At 34.4% G+C, this 18,561-nt stretch overlaps 1 protein-coding gene across 1 annotated transcript in view; it reads right to left on the bottom strand.

The window, feature by feature from the left end:
* LOC126977112 (transmembrane protease serine 9) overlaps window positions 1-4,744 on the bottom strand; it is a 44,665-nt gene extending 39,921 nt beyond the window's left edge. The window contains exon 1 of the mRNA XM_050825815.1: window positions 4,609-4,744. The gene's annotated coding sequence lies outside the window, so the exon portion shown is untranslated. The remainder of the gene's footprint in view (window positions 1-4,608) is intronic.
* Between the last annotated feature and the right edge of the window lie 13,817 nt (window positions 4,745-18,561).

The raw sequence follows: 18,561 nt of genomic DNA, 5'->3' as shown, positions 1-18,561 counted from the left end.
ATTCAATGCTATCGCTTTCTCTTGCTTGATGTCAATAAGCATACCGCTTATATAGGCGATAGGACTGGGAAGGGCCCTCTTAATTGACGGCACCGCTCAAAATCCATGTCCGCGGTGAATAGAATTTCTTTTTTAAGAAAAATATCCCAAATAAAAATGTAAATGGAAAGAACTGTCTCACTGAACTGTATTAAGTGAAGAATAAAAGAAATTACTTGAATTCGATGAGTTTGTCTTTGCGTCGCGCATTCGAGTATAAAACATCGGAATCTTTTCTCGACAGACAAATGCTTAAGCCACTCGTAAGTTAAACTCTGGCTCGTCAATAGAGCCTACCTAAGGTTAAAAGCTGTCTTTTGATGTAAATAAGGATCGCATAAGACTGAGTTGGCTAGATCTTACATTTATTGAGACTTGGCTTGACTTGTTTGATCGTTGGCTCATGACTGTTTATTGAACTGGCCCATCTTATTTTATAAATAATGATGACACCACCTGATCACTGCCGCCTCTTGAAACACCAGAGGAATCACAGGAGCGTTAATGTCCTGTTCTCGTCTTAGTGATACGTCCTTCCAAGAGTCGTTCAGAACAATTATTGCACTAGCCACTTCATTCCGCGCTTAAATACACAAATGCTTGCATATTACTATAACAAGGCAGAACAAAGCGATTACTAACCCTAAGCAAACGCAGATTTAGATTGATTTTGGAGTTGGGCTTAAAATATTCAGTAGTTTCCTATGAAAAATTACTGGCTTTTATTATGATAAGACTAGCATTGTGGTGATTTGATCATTTTACGACAAAGCAATTCACTTTTAGCTTAGGTATTATTAAAAAATGAAAATGAATTTTATTCTATAAATACATCTAAAGTAAACCATAGTTACGAAACTATTAAAAAGGCCGGCCGCACTCTTCCGATTCCTCTCATGTTGCCAGAGAATGTGGGCGGCGGTCATATATTACCCTACGTAAAAATATTAGTTCAATAAAAGGGTTTGAAAAGGGAAAGGGAAATTTATACTTATTAAGATTCCTTCAGTTTTCAATTTTTATTTCATTTGATATTTTCTCACATTCTTAATGCTATAACGAATACTGTTTTAGCATTCTGGTGTAAATAAAACAATGTCTTATTAAACTCATTCGCAAAATAATCGGGCGGTTTTAACTTTTTCCGTCTTTAGAAAATACAATACCAAAAGAGGTTTTAAATTTTAATCATTGGAGAACATTACTGGCACATTTATGAAGTATTCTGGTTCATAAAACAGTTTATTCCAAATTCAAATTAAAGACATCGTCGGACTTTAACAAAAATTGCAGTTAATTACGTATCATGGCGGGAATCGTTGATAGCTCGTATTAAGTCTACATTATTTTTAGATAATTATTATCGAAATGTCCTATTGCCTTGATATTTTTAAGTCATGATACCATTATTTAGCGGTCTCTTAAATTGGGACACATAGTGTTGTGATAGAACGACAACACTATGTGTCCTAGAGGCTAAGTGTGAGTCGATCGACTGTCCAGAGGACTTGGCAACGATATCAAGTGACTGGTTCCGTCAGTAGAGCGTTGGGTCTGTAAGAAAACCATGCACTGAAGCTCGAGATGATCACTTTCTGGAAACCCAGGCATTGAAAAATCGTTATTGGGTTCTTGGAGAAAATTTGATTTTTATGGACAATAACGAATTAAGAATAGCATAGATAGAAGGCCCGGACGAATACAGCTTATTTTAGCAAGAGGGGGCCACACTCAACCCGATATTAATTTTTTGTAAAACAATGTAACAACAAATGTAAAAACAATTTAAGTTTTTAGCCTGCTTTTTTATTTAATGAACAGATACGCAACTAGCTGTTTAGACTCTGGGATAATTTTTCATTAATTCCATCCAAATGTAATGATGAAATTGACAGAAACAACTTTTTGTTTATTTATTTAAAGAATTATGATGATATAAGCTACTTACAATTATGAAATAATGTGAAGATGCTAGTGAAACTGGTTATTTACCTAAGTGTTCGTTTTTTTTTGCAAAAGAATATATTGCCTATAAAGATGACATTAAAAAATTTAATAACGTTTTAGACAGATTATTTAAAATTAATTCTCATATGGCCTTAACTATTTACTACTATTTTATTTGTTCCAAAATTGACATACCTCTCAAAGGTTTATGATTAAGGTAACCTGGGGGTTAAACAAAAAGGGAAACTAGGGGGAACAAAGTTATAACAATAAAAAATATATATCATTATATTTTATGATTCTTACCTAGTACCCCGCTCCCTTATAGCCTAAATATATGATGGGATTTGGTTCGGACGGTTCCTTGGTGCCTCACACCAGTTGGTCCGGCGTCGGCGTCGTACTCGGTGCGGTCCGGAGGGTTAAAAATTTGTTGCGATGGAGAATGCGACATACCATCATAATAGTCTGCTACCAGACTGCGATGGTTCTGCCGTACCAGATCCGATCACGTGTTTGGCTATAAGTCGATTCGAGTCGACTTCATTCGAGCGTAACACAGCCGAGCATGATAGCTCAAATTAATTCATTACCCAATTAATAAAATGCTCGTTACTTATATATATTATTACATAATACTGTTTATAAATAGAATATCGACATCAAATGCAATTATTGAACAAGATAACAAAAAAAATAAAAATAAAATATATTGTTTACATCTGTTGCAAAATTGTGCCAAGGTCTCGCCCGTTAAATTCCCAAATTTACTTGATGTGATTGAAATTTCACTTGAAAATATTTGAGAGACCGTTTTGAATTGCGCGTTTACAGATCTTGCATGGTCTCAAGCCTCTTTACCGATACGGTTTGGTGGGTTGGGTACTCGTAAAGTATCGGGCGTTGCCTTACCAGCATTTCTATCTTGAGTTTATATTGCGCAGCCTTTCGTTACTAGAATTGTAAATCATGTATCAGGTAACTCACGAGATTGCGTATTTGAACGAATCTAACAATGCTTGAGAAAATATTGCAAATATTCAAAATTTGACAGACGTTGTAAAGTGTAAAAAAGAATGGGACGCACTTAATTGTAAGTCAGCTTTTGATGATCTTTTGATCTCATCTACTGACAGAACAGAGGGTGCTCCTCTTTTGGCCGTGACACAAAATGAGTCACGCTTTTGGTTACAGGCCTTGCCTTCTGCGCCGATTGGAACGTTACTTGATAGCATGACATTGCCAATATACGCATAACTCCGGCTAGGTATAAAACTGAATGACATGATGAAATTAATGAACTACATCAATGTAGATGTGGTGTTCAGGTAGATGCTCTTGGGCGTCACGGGCTATCCTGCCTAAAATCGGCAGGTCGTATCAGTCGTCACTCCAGCATTAATGAAGTCATCCGCACGGCATTTGTCGCTCTTAATATACCAGATGTTTTAGAGCAAAACAGTATGCCCGCCGCGATGGCAAGCGTCTTGATGGAATGACCCTGGTGGCTTGGACACGACGCCACTAGCGTCGACACTCTGGCTCCTTCTCATGTCCAAGTTATGTCAGTTGGTGCTGGGGCTGCTGCTTCGACTGCCGAAGACAGCAAACGTCGCAAATCGTCGGTCTCAGTGAGTACATCTTTGTGTCGTTTGGTGTCGAGACACTTGGCCCGTGGGGCCCAGATGCGCGGAAAATGTACAAAGTACTATCTTCGCCTCAATAACTATTGAGCTATTGGGAACCAAAGCGCTGGCAGCTATTTTGGTCAACGAATCAGCCTAGCTATCCAACGTGGTAATACTACCAGTATTCTTGGTACGCTTCCACGTAGTGATAGTTTTAATTTTATGTAGTCCTAGTATTGAAAATATAGGTATAAGATTTGTTTTGTTTGAATAAATTTATTTAATTTGTATATTATACTATACATAAAATAGTATGTTATAACTAGTGGGAGGCTCGTTTGCACAGGATGCCGGCTAGATTATGGGTACCACAACGGCGCATATTTCTGCCGAAGCAGTAATGTATGTGTAAGCATTATTGTGTTTCTGTCAGAGGTTTCGTAGCTGGTTACATTAATGGACAAATGAGACTTAATATCTTATGTCTCAAGGAGACGAGCGCAATCGCAGCGCCGCTAAGAATTTTTGGATTTTTCAAGAATCCTGAGCGGCACTACATTTTAATGGCCAGGGCGTATCAATTACCATCAGCTGAACGTCCTGCTCGTCTCCTCCCTTATTGTCATAAAATAATTAATACACGTAAACCTTTTTCAAATTGCTTTAAATTATAATATTACGAAATAGAGAAGATATTTAAATTAATTTAATTATCTAGCCTTATTTAACATTGCCCAGTCCAGTTAATCCTTTTTTGAAAAACATGAATTCCAAAACTACACAAAAACTTGTGCATTAGAAGAGTGTACTCTGATTTTCTTTTATGGTATTATTTATAGTTTACGAATTCTACTCTTTCAAATCATTTGTTAAATTCAAAAAATTAAAAGAAAACGATTGAAAACCTATTCGCGTATTCAAATAAAGTTTATTGAATTTTCAGATCATGTTAAATGTATATTGTTGTACATTAGTATATTTACAAACATCTTACCTTCATCCAACATGAGTCTATGTCTCACAAACCACACGCGTGACCAACATCGTAGCTCTGATCTGCGCGAGATGCGACTCTCCGGTAACCAAATCTAAACTAAACTGCGCCGGCGGCCGGCGCTACCAGACGGCCAATAGCCCACTATATTATCTATGGAATAAGTTTCAAAGCGTACACTCTACAAAGAAACCTTTGGCAATCCCGTTGGTTCCTACTACTATTCTGAATATTATGATGAAATTGAAAAAACTTTGTAGTACATAATATGTCCTGCCGATGTTAGTACTATAACACTTCTACAAAAACATTGAGATTTTTTGTTATGAGAATAAATTACTAAACGAGCGAGACATTCACCTGATTGTAATACGCCCTGCCCATTACAATTCAGTGCCGCTCAACATTTTTGATTTTTCTTTATGGATAAGGGTCGGCTGATGTTAAGTGATCGCCACCGCTCACATTCTCTTGTAACACCAGAGGAATCACAGGAGCATTGCCGGTCTTTAGATTTGTCAGTTTCATAAGAGTTAAATTCCCCGAAATTTCACAAACTACGGCGCCTTTCATACCGAAATACAAACTGCTAGCACATTATAGCTTGATGGCAGAATAAGGCGCAGTACACATACAGCCAGCCAAAAAACAATGGAAAAAAGCCTCCCTCGAAAGATTTCAGACCAAGACGTTGACCATGTTAGACTAACCTTCCCCATATACCCTTTGACTACATTTGACCATCAATATAGCCCAGTGGTTAGTGAGGTCTCGTGTTCGAATCTAGGTGCAAAACATTTGTATGGTGAATATGTATGTTTGTTTGTGAGTCATGGATGTTTATTTGTATTTATGTATGTTTAAGTCAATATATTGGTATTAAATTTATCGTTGTCTTGCAATCCATAGCACAGGCTATGCCTAATTGGGGACAAAATTATTTGTGTAAAAGGCTGCCAATATATTATTAATATAATATGTTATGAGCCATAATTATAAGAAAATCTAAATCAGTACTGTTAAATAATAACTATAACTCCACAAAACGAGTGACACACAGAAGAAGCGGCAGGGCGTTACAGATTATGAAAAGAAATTGCATGCTAAGAAGAATGTTTGTCACAAGCTAACTATAAAATAAAATACGAGCAGATTAGCCATAGTCTATTAAGCGGAATATTCCGCGAAATTGACAATAATACGATCAAAACAAATGAATATCAAATCAGTCACTTTATTCATCTACGTCAAGGAAATGACACTTAGGAAAGACAAATTTTGTTTACTTTGTCACCAAATTTTATAATTTATCATCACTTCGGAAAAGTAACGTTTTAATGAAAAGAAAGAACAACTATTTAAAATGAATATCATTATTTACAGCTTCATCATTCTACAAATTATTTTAAATAGGAACAATGAATATAAATAAATGTAACAAAAATACTCAAAATTATATCAAAAAATAAAAAATGTTAGTAAATCATAACATAAATACCGCGTGTGTTATTGAGTATAGGTGCATCAATCCACACACACTGTCAAATAATATAATTCAGGGTTCTTGATGACAGATAGGATCATCAATATGTAGCGCCGGGTCACGAGCATGACTCATGGAAGGAAACGACCTGCCCTACAACACCACCACAAGCAATGACATGTAATCGAGCATGACGAAATCTGAAACAAGAGCTACTTGCGTTCACACAACACCAACTTATTATATATAACAACAAATATTAGGTTTTTTTAATGTATCTTTACCATTCCTACTCAGCAAAATTTATTATAAAAAAATATTTAAAATAAAGTTTACTTTTTTGTGACAACCGTAAAAATATCAGTCAAAAGCATCGACAACTTCAAATATTTTTAACTTAGTATGTCGTATATATAATAATAAACTTACAAGCACATTGCCACCCTAATATAGGTTACGAGTATATCGTCATACAAATGCAACAGTAGTTTTATTAACATTATGAGTAATAATTATTGTTAGAACTCCACGAAGCAATATCGTAAAAATTTAGGTTAAAACATGTACGAGTTCAAATAGATAATTTTATATTTTTATGGCTGAATAAGTGTAACAAATTCGATTCAACTCTGACCTAATATTTTCATTGAAATATGACCCAATTAGTTACATTAATTGAATTTTAAACAGCAGACATATAAATATTCCACCTTCGCACGACACGCCACAAATTAGGATATCATCCCCACCATCTGGATGTGTGGCGGTCCTTCACAGTGCGGTTTTCAAGGAGCTTTCTTCCACGTACTACAAAGCTGTGGAATGAGTTTCCTTGTGCGGTGTTTCCGGGACGATACGACATGGGTACCTTCAAAAAAAGCGCGTACACCTTCCTTCAAGGCCGGCAACGCCGCAACGCTCTTGTGATTCCTCTGGTGTTGCAAGAGAATGTGGGCGGCGGTGATCACTTAACATCAGGTGACCCGTACGCTCGTTCGTCCTCCTATTCCATAAAAAAAAATGATAAATTCTACAAAAGAAAAAAACATAAGACTATTTTAAATTACCACGTTCTCTTTAGTAGTAGGTAGGTATTACATTAAGCATCTTGTTCAAAGAGGACTCCGACTAAATTATTAAATTAAATTCGAAAGTACTTGTTAGACACAAAAGGACCTTTTGGCTTGTTGATTTGGCGGTAATAGGTACTAACATTTCATTAGTCATCATTCAATAAATCATTCGACATGAACATCATTAGGTAATAGTAGAGACATTGAATAATGATACAACCAACTGACATACAAAACCTACTAATTATAGTATTATACATATTAATGTATACATATTAATGTATAAATTCAATCAGAGATTATCTCAGATCGTTGACCGTGTTATAAAATGTTTACATAGACTTACATTGATTACAATGATTGAATCATCATTCTAATCATCATTCTAAAGGGGTCTGCCCACTGCAACTAATGAATATGAAGTGATATGAACCAAATATTAAAAATACAAATATTTGAATTCAAAATAGCATTCACGTATTGAAAGTCTAAAACTGTCGTTATATTGTATCTATTATTGTTAGTAATCTGCTTAAAATCCTTGTTAAATTTGTAGGTCGAACTGTATTTTGTATTTAAATTAATATCTTACAATGAGAGTGGTGTATGCACCAGTAACTGGCATTCATACCAGATTATAAACCTATAAGACCATAATTATTTTTAATGTTTTGTATGTAATGCTGTTGGTGTGTCAATAAATAAATAAATAAAATAAATAAATAAACTGCCACCTAGTCGAAATAGTATGCCCCAGACGTGAGAACCTTCATTGCTTTTCGCTTACTATAAAAGTCTATCTATTTTTATGTGCTAGTTTATTTTGTTCGGTTATACTGCGAAAATTACTGAACAGATCGGAATAATATAAATAACATAAAATGCAGCGTGTTTCGGAGAAGGTTTTAGTATATAGTTTATGGTGATTACTTATTCGAAACCTTCAATAAAAATTAAAATAAGAAGGGTTCCTGGTATGCAAAAAAATTAGGAATAGGTTCATATGTTATAATCGTTCTGTGTCATCATTATTTTATGAAGACAATATAATTATGTTAATAATTTCACATTTAAATAAATAAAAACACCTGCAACTCATCTGTGGACCCCTGGTGCTGCGGATGTCGATGGGTGATTGTTTCACCACCTTCCGTCACGTAGCCCTCTTGAAAATATGACCCAGCTTATATAAAAAAAAATAACAATACTTTAACGTTTTGAAAACTTTACTAAATCAGTTTATTTTGATGGGGATCTATTCTTTAAAGAGTGTTATGATACCATAATTTTTTTTATTTATATTTGTAAGTATGAAAAAAAGTGGCTGAATGAAGTTCTGTGTATCCAATATGATCTCTTATGTCTATTTACATTAGCTCATTGCTAACATTGATTTTCTTTTCACCTCTCGCGATGCGCTGATAAATCTCAGACAAGAATTAGTATCCCCAAATAGTTGTATCGCTTACGCACAAACAGCCATATTCGCATAAAATACGTAACGAGGTTTCAATGGTACTATCACAGAATCTAGGCTCCCTGCGACCCGGATTTAGAAGTGTTTATTCAGTCCGAAGGTTAGGGTCAGGTTAGCCTAACTAATAAACCAGGGTTAAGTTAGGCTAAGTTTTCCCTACTTAGCGTTAAGTACCTACTGCTGCCTCACAAGCAGCCTTTTTGGTATCGGCTAGGATTAGGTTTTTGGGGTGTATTAAATCAGGAGTGACGGTCCAAAGTTTGTTATGGGGTCACCTTAGGGTACACCTTAAGACACCACAAAAGGGTTCAGGGCTAATTGCGAGATTTTGGCTCCAATTCTTGCAAGTTCTTCAGCGCATGAAATTACCTTAAATCCTTGCTTGTCCTCAAAATTTCTCCCAATATATTTCGTTAAGTCCGGGGAGGTGTCTATTACGCCTGTTTGAGCCTATAGCAAACAGACTGACTGTGTAAATACTTTTGTTTTCAAAATCAGAAGATAATTAAATAAATTATATTTATGAATGTGTCTAAGCTATACATTTTTACCATTTACCAACGCTGCAAAAATGTTGATCTTTAATGAGAAAAATTAACAAGAAACTCAATGCCACACTTTCAAATCATTATCTGTTGATATTATTTAAAAAAATGTTTTAAAACAGTTTTTGTAAAGTGTTGCAACAACAATACTAAAACGTTTCATGTAATTTGCGTTACTCAAAAATTTTAAAATGTAACTAAAAATCATAAAGAAAAGCTCAGCTTAAAATTTTTGAATACACTGATGATTGAGGCATAATATGAGACACTGTAGATACTGTTAATAATAAAGGTATTATTATTATTTATATACCTACTCCCTGAAGAATATCCACCTGTGCAGGATCAAACTTGAGTTTTCTATCGAATCCTCTCTTGAGAGGTGGTGGCGGAATGGGTTAAATGAACATGGTTCAATGTTCAAACCCCAAAAAGATTCAAGTTTGCAAGTGAAGCACAGAAAAAATTGTCGTATCGCCACTAAACTAAAAAACGGGGCTAAGTTCTAGTAATTATAATGCCTTGCTCAGAAAATAGGATCTCAAAATTTCAAGCAATTGGCAATTCCGCAATCATGTGAAAGCTAAAGACATAACGGATTTTAAGACACTGGGAGTCATCAACAGAGCGCGGCCAGGGTCCAGCCACACATGGTGTATTGTTCTCATCTCTGGTTAACCCCAGAATCAGCTCGAACCGTTTGACCGCATACAATACAGATATACTCGATTTCTGTATCTAGTAGGTATGTTTTTGTCTAGTAGGTTTCTGTTTCTATGATCGGCTTCATAACTCGACGTTTAGAGACGAGAGACGTCGCTTCATTATGTCTTCGGCCGCATTTATCACGGGGAGTGCTCCGAAGACCTTGCGACGAGCTATTTGACTTGATTGATTGAATTTCACCTTTGTAAGATATGCCATAAACATGAATATATTCTTCAACATGAGTAAGTTCCCGCCACGGTGCAGTTCTCAAGGAACTTTCCGCCACGTAGGTACAACTAATTACTTATGTTTTTATCAAAACAACGACCATTCTGCGGCAGCAAGCTATTCAAGCCCAAATTGATTCTGTACCCTTTTACATGCAAGGGCTTAGTATACAATTCTAGCGTTACGTCTTGGAATAATAAAGGCTGACATCACATGTTTACCAAAAAAAGCGTGTGATTCCTCTGATGTTGCAAGATAGTGTGGCTGATGATCATCTCTTATCATCAGATGACCGACACGCATGTTTGTCCCCCTCCTACATAAAAAAGGGTTAAGATAAATTCCAAGCATGATCGAATTATATTGCTGTCTTAGGTCCTAAAGATATTTGACCTTTTTACAAGATAACTTATGATCGACTTGTTTGAAATCCAATGAAAATACACGATAACCTTATGATTTGAATTATAAAAAATACTAATATTAACTTTTAAAATGCCAGCATGAGATACCTATCTTTAAAATGTAACTCCACAGTAATTAGCTTGTCACAAATAATTAGTATTGGTATCCGCAGGCTCGCGGACGTGGTAACGGCCTTACACGCAGACAGTGAAAAGTATTCGTATTTCGTAACGGTATTCTCTAGACCTTGAACCCACAATTAGTTCCACGCTCAGGACGCTCTTAAAACGCGTTAATTGATTTAGTATGATAGCACAATTCAATGTTGCCAACAGGAAATATTCCGTTTCGTATAAAGAACATTGATGTGGTCTTCGATCGATGTAGAATCTGACTTTTTTGATACTAGTCGAAGAAGCTAGACAAGAATGTCAGACGGACCGTGGAAAATGGAATTCCATAATCTGTGCCTCTCAAAAACAGGCATAATTGTATATGTATGTACTTAATTTTTCGTCACACGCTAAATTATTTTTCATCAATGCCTCTTTCAAAAATAAAATCTTTCTTTTCTACAGGTGAGTTACACTATGACTAACAGTATAATAATGCGTAGGAGTAGACAGTAGACGGTAGACAGTAGACAGGTAGTCTGCATCGAATCAAAAACTCTGCACGGAGATATATTTATACTGTTTGTTTATTTAACGTAAGGTAGAATCTATTTTGTTTCACACTTTAATCAGTTTGTCGGCCCGGCGAATGTCAAGGACTGCGTTTTATTTTTATACGCAGTAGACTGGCAGTGGGCAGGGCACATAGCTTGACGAACAGATGGCCGTTGGGTCAGCAAAATCCTTGAATGGCGACCACGTACCGGAAGACCCAGTGTTGGTCGGCCCGCCACAAGATGGACCGATGATCCGGGCAAGATCGCCGGAATATGTTGGATGAGGGCAGCGCAGGACCGATGGAGTCCTTTCGGGGAGGCCTTTGTCCAGCAGTGGACATTTTCCGGCTGATATGATGATGATGAGACTAGGTAAGTGAAAACTGCCGTTCTATTGCTAAAGCAGAGTGGCCGGCCTTTTCGATAGGGCTATAAGTTGTTTAAGGATCTGAAAGTATTACACATAAATTCATTCTATAGTAAGTACATAGTAGTAGTAAGGAAATTTAAAACCGCACCGTAGAGGAACGCTACAAATACAGATTGGGAGAATAAAATTAGTGTTTATTTAACAGTAGTGATAGGACCCAGATTAAATAGCTCTGGTCAAAAAATTATGGCTGAGATATATTATGTAATAAACAAACCATAAGCGTTAAACATAGGTTAAAACGCAAAAATAAGGTACAAATTCAAATATTTTTATTCAAAATAGGATTAACCTAAAAAAAACTACCACCCATTCCAAAATGAATCGCTCAGGCCTTTTGTAAGTAATATGGCAAGTAATATTGTACAATTAAACTTATTTTTTAATAATTCCCAATCTGTGGTATCATTAAGAAAGTCATTTATGTTATAGTAACCTTTACAACGCAAATGTTTTTTAACAATTTTTTTGAATAACTTAATACTTTTGTTTTGAACATTTTCTGGTATCTTGTTACAAGCATATACATCGCCCACAAAAGACTTACTAACTCGACTTATTCGAGGAGTAGGCATTACAAGCTTATGTCTGTTCCTGATGTTAACGTTAGGGTTATGACAGTTTCTAGCAAATTCACTTATGTGCCTATAAACATACATTACATTATCAAGAATATATTGAGAAGCAACAGTCAAGATGTTAATATCTTTGAATTTTGCCCTCAATGATTCATCAGGACCTAGGTTATAAATAGCGCGAATAGCCCTCTTCTGCAGCACAAATATTGTATTAATATCGGCAGCGTTGCCCCATAGCAATATACCATAGGACATAATACTATGGAAATAACTAAAGTATACTACGAGTAGTCGCGCCGTATCTATGTCAGTTAATCTTCTATATATATATATAAATGAATTGCTGTTCGTTAGTCTCGCTATAACTCGAGAACGGCTTGACCGATTTGGCAAATTTTGGTCTTGAATTATTTGTGGAAGTCCAGGGAAGGTTTAAAAGGTTTGAATAAACATGAATATCCCCGTTTTTATATAAAAACAACAATTTTGATTTTTCTCCGACGTGTACCCCGTCTTTCAGAAATCAATTAAAAATAATAGTTTAAAATGAATAACTAATTAGAATTTTTATATCTTTCTAACTTTCTGAGGAGGTAAATAAACAATGATAATTATATAAATAAACTTCCTTAAAACACGGGTAACGGTTTTAAGTTAATTTTATACAAAAGTTAAGGTCTTATATTTATCGATTGAGGCAGTACGAAGTCTGCCGGGTCAGCTAGTTGTCTAATATTTTTAACCGCGTATGCTGCAGAACTAAGTCTGTTCGCCAATCCTTCAATATGGGGGTCACATTATAATTTAGAATCCAAAATAATGCCAAGAAATATATCAGATTCCACCGGTTTTATCACCTCTCCGTTTAACAAAATACTTGCATCAACATTTTTGACATTTGGTATGGTAAATTTTATATATTTAGTGTTCCGTTGTCCGTAAAGTAGAATGCAATGCACGCCAAGGCACTACCAAGTACCAACTACGTTTTAATATCGCTTTCAATGAGACCTCAAGATTAATAATGGGCATATTATGTGTAAATATAATCGGTCAATGGCTAAACATGTTAGTGCCGATTACGAAACAAAATAAGTATAACATTTTGAATTAATTATTAAAGGCGAGAATTTATGTAATTTAACTGATTTTCAAATGAATGATGATTAAAGAAATGGGAATCAAAGGGGGAAGAAAAGAGAAATATCATACTATATTATTATAATTAACACAGGAGGAAACACTATTGCTATCGATGTATTGCAGGCGCTTTACATTATGTTGGATTCACACTTCAAGAATCTTTTATCATCCGATGTGATAAAATAAAACGCACTTTGTACAGTCAACACAACTAGGAAGAGATTACTAAAACAACCGATTTACGTATCAAAATATAAGTAATAATTTAGCAGCATTCTATCCTGCTCAAAGCAAATACATAACTCTAAAGTAACCTATAATGTAGAAAGTTAGATCACAATTCGGATCTGCTCTGATCAGCCGGAAATATTTTGGGTAGTTATAAAAAAAATACCACGAAGTCTAAGACCCCCTTCTTAACCACATATCACCGTAATTTCAATTTTGTGACGGCTTATGTGTTGCAATTTGAGGATTTATGTTTGATTTTTCAATACAATTTTAAGTGCAGTCATGACTTATATACATAACTTTATTTTTGGTACATGCTTCGTTTTTGCCAATGTTTTGGGCAAGGGAGGGCATATAATATTTATTGCCATAGTGTTACACGAATTAGTTCTAACCAATAACGAAAATGTTCTTAAGGTGTTCTGATAGATCTGGTTTCGTAAGGTATAATATTAGTTTTTCTTTCATTGAAATTTAGAAACTTGTATCATACCTGGAATAAATACAAATGGTGGAGGAGCAATCGCCGCTAATTATTGTCGCCGCGGCTTGGATTGTTACAAAAACTTCCCATAAGATGCTACGTACAGCAATTTATAGCACAAGTAGTAAGCATTTTCATCGTAAACTGGTAGTATTAGTTTGATAATAAATTTCAAAATCACTTAAATACGAGTACCGATTTTTCAATGGAACCTATTGCAGCTCTGTGTAGTGGCCGAGTTAAGTCACTATATTACATTATATTGTAGTTTCAAGAGATCGCAGAGTTTAGTATAAATTAACACAAGAACAATTTTATTGTACAAATTATTACAAGGATATTGATAAAAGGACAGACGAACAACATGGTCCTATGAAAGGGTTCGGTTTTCTTTTAGAGGAACAAACACGTGCAAATAGTTAAATCTTAAGGCATCCCAGGGGCGTTGCTGTTTTTTAAGTAGTTCTTGTACACTTTAGCACTGGCATTGGCTGAATTTTATATGGAACCACGTGTATAATGGAAAAGTAAAATTAGGAATTGGTACAGTAGGTAGTAACAGACGATAAAATTCAAACGATTTAAATACAAAGTTTATAAAACATCATTTAATACAAAATATGATATTACATAAGATATACATCACTATAAATATGATTACAAAATAACAGCAAAATTGTGTAGTTATGAATTAATATTAATAGTATGGTTCGATAATAATGTGTCACAATATGTTAATATGAGTATGTGCATCAATCAATAACATTACTTAATTAAAGGAGCGTCTATATAATATAAGCGCATGCTAATTATAACTTAAGGCGACACTAAATGCCAGCGACCTTGAGAGATGAGTTCACAGCTGCCGAGCCTTTTTGAACTACCACTTTTCTTTGAAGTTAAACAAGTTTTTTGGCATGGCGTGACGCATTTTTTTTGGTACTTCTCTCAGAAAAGTTATTCTTATAGCTTGTACTTTTTTGTGTAGGTTCATTTATTCAGATAAGTAGTGAATAACGAGGATTGTAAGCATATAATCTGTTTTCCACCCAAGAATTTTGAAAATATTGGCTTTGCTACATAGATGGCGGGCCGGCAGCCGTGAACTCATATCGTTCAAGGTCGCTGGCATTTAGTGTCGCCTTAATGAGAAGTGGCAAGAAACTCATTGCCACTCTTTAAAAACAACATTTATAGCTTCATATTTTTTACAAATCATTTCAAATACAATATATGTAAAGTAATGCAACAAAATACGTATTACTCGAAATTTATTTAATAGAGAATTTACTGAATAGAACTGTATGTAAGTAAAATAATAAAAGATAGAATCCTCTTTTATCAATTCGCGTTCTATTTTCAAATAACTTAGTTTCACACATGAATCAAGGTACCGCCATACACGGACCACCTCAATACGTTATCTGACGTTCATTCAATAATATATTGTGACTATCTCATTCATGGCAACATTCATTATACAATTAACTATTCCATACAAGCTTAAATGTACTCTTTGTATTCGAAATGGACGGAATTTATTTATGTGTTCATTCTACACATATAACCAATAATTATGGTACTTCTAACAAGTACCTAAGTATAATCCTCAAAGATTGATACAAGGACGAACCTAACAGTCGAACGTAGTACAGTCAGCAAAACTAATAATTTTATTTGTTTTAAATAATTTGTGAATTATCTGTTATGATGTTTGTTTTATTTAATAAATATTAAAATTGATATCGGCTGATGTCTATTTATTATTGTCACGTTTATCATTCTATTTAAAAATTTAGTCTTAAACAGACGAACTAGTTAATATCTTGACTAAACTAAATGGAGTCATATTCACGTATACGATATTTTATTTTCTTATTCATACTTTTTTTAATTAAAATATTCTTTAGAAAATAAACTGTGTTCTGCGTATATAAAATGTAATACAAAGTTTTTTAGTGAATATGTTCTACAAAAATACAAAAATAAGCACCACGAAAGCAGTATAGAAGAACACGATAACGTTATACTATATTATATATTTTTAATTAATATCCGTTAAAACACAGAACAATTATTATAAAAACACTAAAATTAAAATGAAGCCCAATTTCACAAGACACTAAAATGTTTCAAAATGGTTTCATGGTCTTCGCCTATTCCGTCTCTTTCTCACACCTAGGTTTTTAATTTAAGTGAGGATAGTTATCTCACTTTTACACAGGGTTCGTCTATTACATTATCATGACACCATGACCACATTAGCATGACATTAGCTATTATTTTAACAGACAACTCATTTCCAATTATTATTAATTATACACGCGGCATCAGTGCGTGCAATTAAAATCAATGACAGTTAATGACATAAAATGCAAAATCGCAGCTGGTATAACTTTTTTGCTAACCGTACTGTTGCAATTCCGTTGTACAAGCCACTATTTTAGCTCAATTTCATTATTGAGGAGGCTTTTTACTAAGTAACAAATTATCAACAGTGTCATAAAATGTTGTTAGTGTCACCATTGTGCTCACGTCGCGGTCGGTACGAGCTAATTACCAATAATGACATTTTAATTGTGTTTATGACACCTATTACACATTAAGCCGATCGTATAAATTATTATTATACTCTATTGGATCATACATTAAACAATTTTACAGTTGGATTATACTTGAAAATCTTTCACCCTTTTACCCGTCCCTTATTGTCATAAAAAAAAATAGCTAGAAAGCTGGTATATTGACAGAGAGTGATAAGACGGAGAGATGGTGAATTCAAAAGCAGCCTAAAAGGAAAATTAATTATTTTATACAAAAGTATTTAAAGAGGACGTAGAGTTACATCTTGAACGATAACTAAGAACCCTTCGTGAGCGAATACGACTAACACTTGGCCGGTTTCTTATGTCAGTCATCACGACGAACGTGGGGCTCACTTTATGGTAGGTGTTTTTGAAGCGAGACTTCTCTTTTGTGTATTGTATATAAACACATATGTTAAGTTTATTTTGACAGCTGTCTGTAGACGATACATCTATTTCGTGTGCAACAGTTAGGCATTAAATCTGTTTTAAATCAGTTTTACCATTTATAATGGTCCCAGATTGATTTTATTTTAACTTCAACTCCTGGGTACATTCAAAATCGGTATTTATGAATTCAATTGACAACCTAAAATGAACTGCTTTGCTATTTCGTACCACGACGTGATTAGAGCTATTTAATTAAGGTTGACGTCAAATCAACTGATTAAGTCGCAATGCTGTCAATTGAAGGTCAAAAATGATGTCAATTGAATCGCAAACTGATTTAGTTCGCTCATTCATTCGTACCATGAGGTAATATTTCAACCTAAACTGGATAGCTTATGTGTCAAAGTGAGCGATTCGAAAAAAGTTGCTACTTCCTTAGAGGAAAGTGAATCGTGTTGTTAATAACTTTTAAAAAATAGTGAAAACATACAGAAAAGGAAAATTTTATTGATGAAAGATGCGATGAGAATAGTTTATTGGACTTTTTTGTAAAACAAATTACTGAAAATAAATACCGAAAATGAAATGACTAAAGACAAGGCAGTAAGGGCCCGGGCTTTAATAAAAAAAAAATGAACTCTGTGCTCCTGTCAAATGAAACATAACACAGGAGGTGCGTTCATAACTCGTTATTTTTACGAAAACACATAAGCAAACATTTAATTTGTAATTCAAAGAAATATATTTATTTATATTACTATTATTTAATAAGTACAAAAAAGGGCTTAATGGTTTATAATTTGACGCTATAAAGCGCAATTTTAAAATGTATTTTTAGTATTTTCTACGCAAAAAATCGCTAAATCATATCATTTTAGGTTTCGAAACGCAACGCATATGGTTCAAGTAAGAGAGACAAACTTATGCAACGACTGTACAGCGTCATCTCTTTCTCACACCGCGGACCACAGACAAATTTAATTCGTTCATTCCTCATAAGCGATCCAAACGCCATTCAGTAAAAGGCACTTCATGGTACAAATTTTAGCGATTCAGTTTAGGTACCCAAACTGAACTGCATAGGAATCGCACATTAAATCCCTTATTAAAAGTTGATGGTAGGCCCTCAGGAGTGAGAACGTACAACACGCAGATCGTTAGTGAAATTAAGTTATGTAGGAACGAACAACTTGTCATAAAATATTTATTTAACTGTATTTAATTGTACGAATTGATGGACTCACAAAATACTACAATGTCACAAGGAGCCGGTGTTCTAATGTTGTTTTAGGAAAATATTAACAATTACTCTTTTCGGTTGGAATGTTAATCCTGAATTAAATACTCAAAAAAAATATTAACATATAAATTAATCATATTATATATAATTATATAAATAATGTCAATTCATTGCTCATTAAATAATACTTTTGTACGATTGTGAATGTCAAAAAAGTGAATATTTTACAAGGTGATGCGTATTTTGAGCCTTACCACCAAAAAGTTTATCCTTTATATATATC

This window comes from Leptidea sinapis, chromosome 43 (assembly GCF_905404315.1).
Source record: "Leptidea sinapis chromosome 43, ilLepSina1.1, whole genome shotgun sequence".
Lineage (NCBI taxonomy): Eukaryota > Metazoa > Arthropoda > Insecta > Lepidoptera > Pieridae > Leptidea > Leptidea sinapis.
This window is presented reverse-complemented; position numbering and strand designations above follow the sequence as displayed.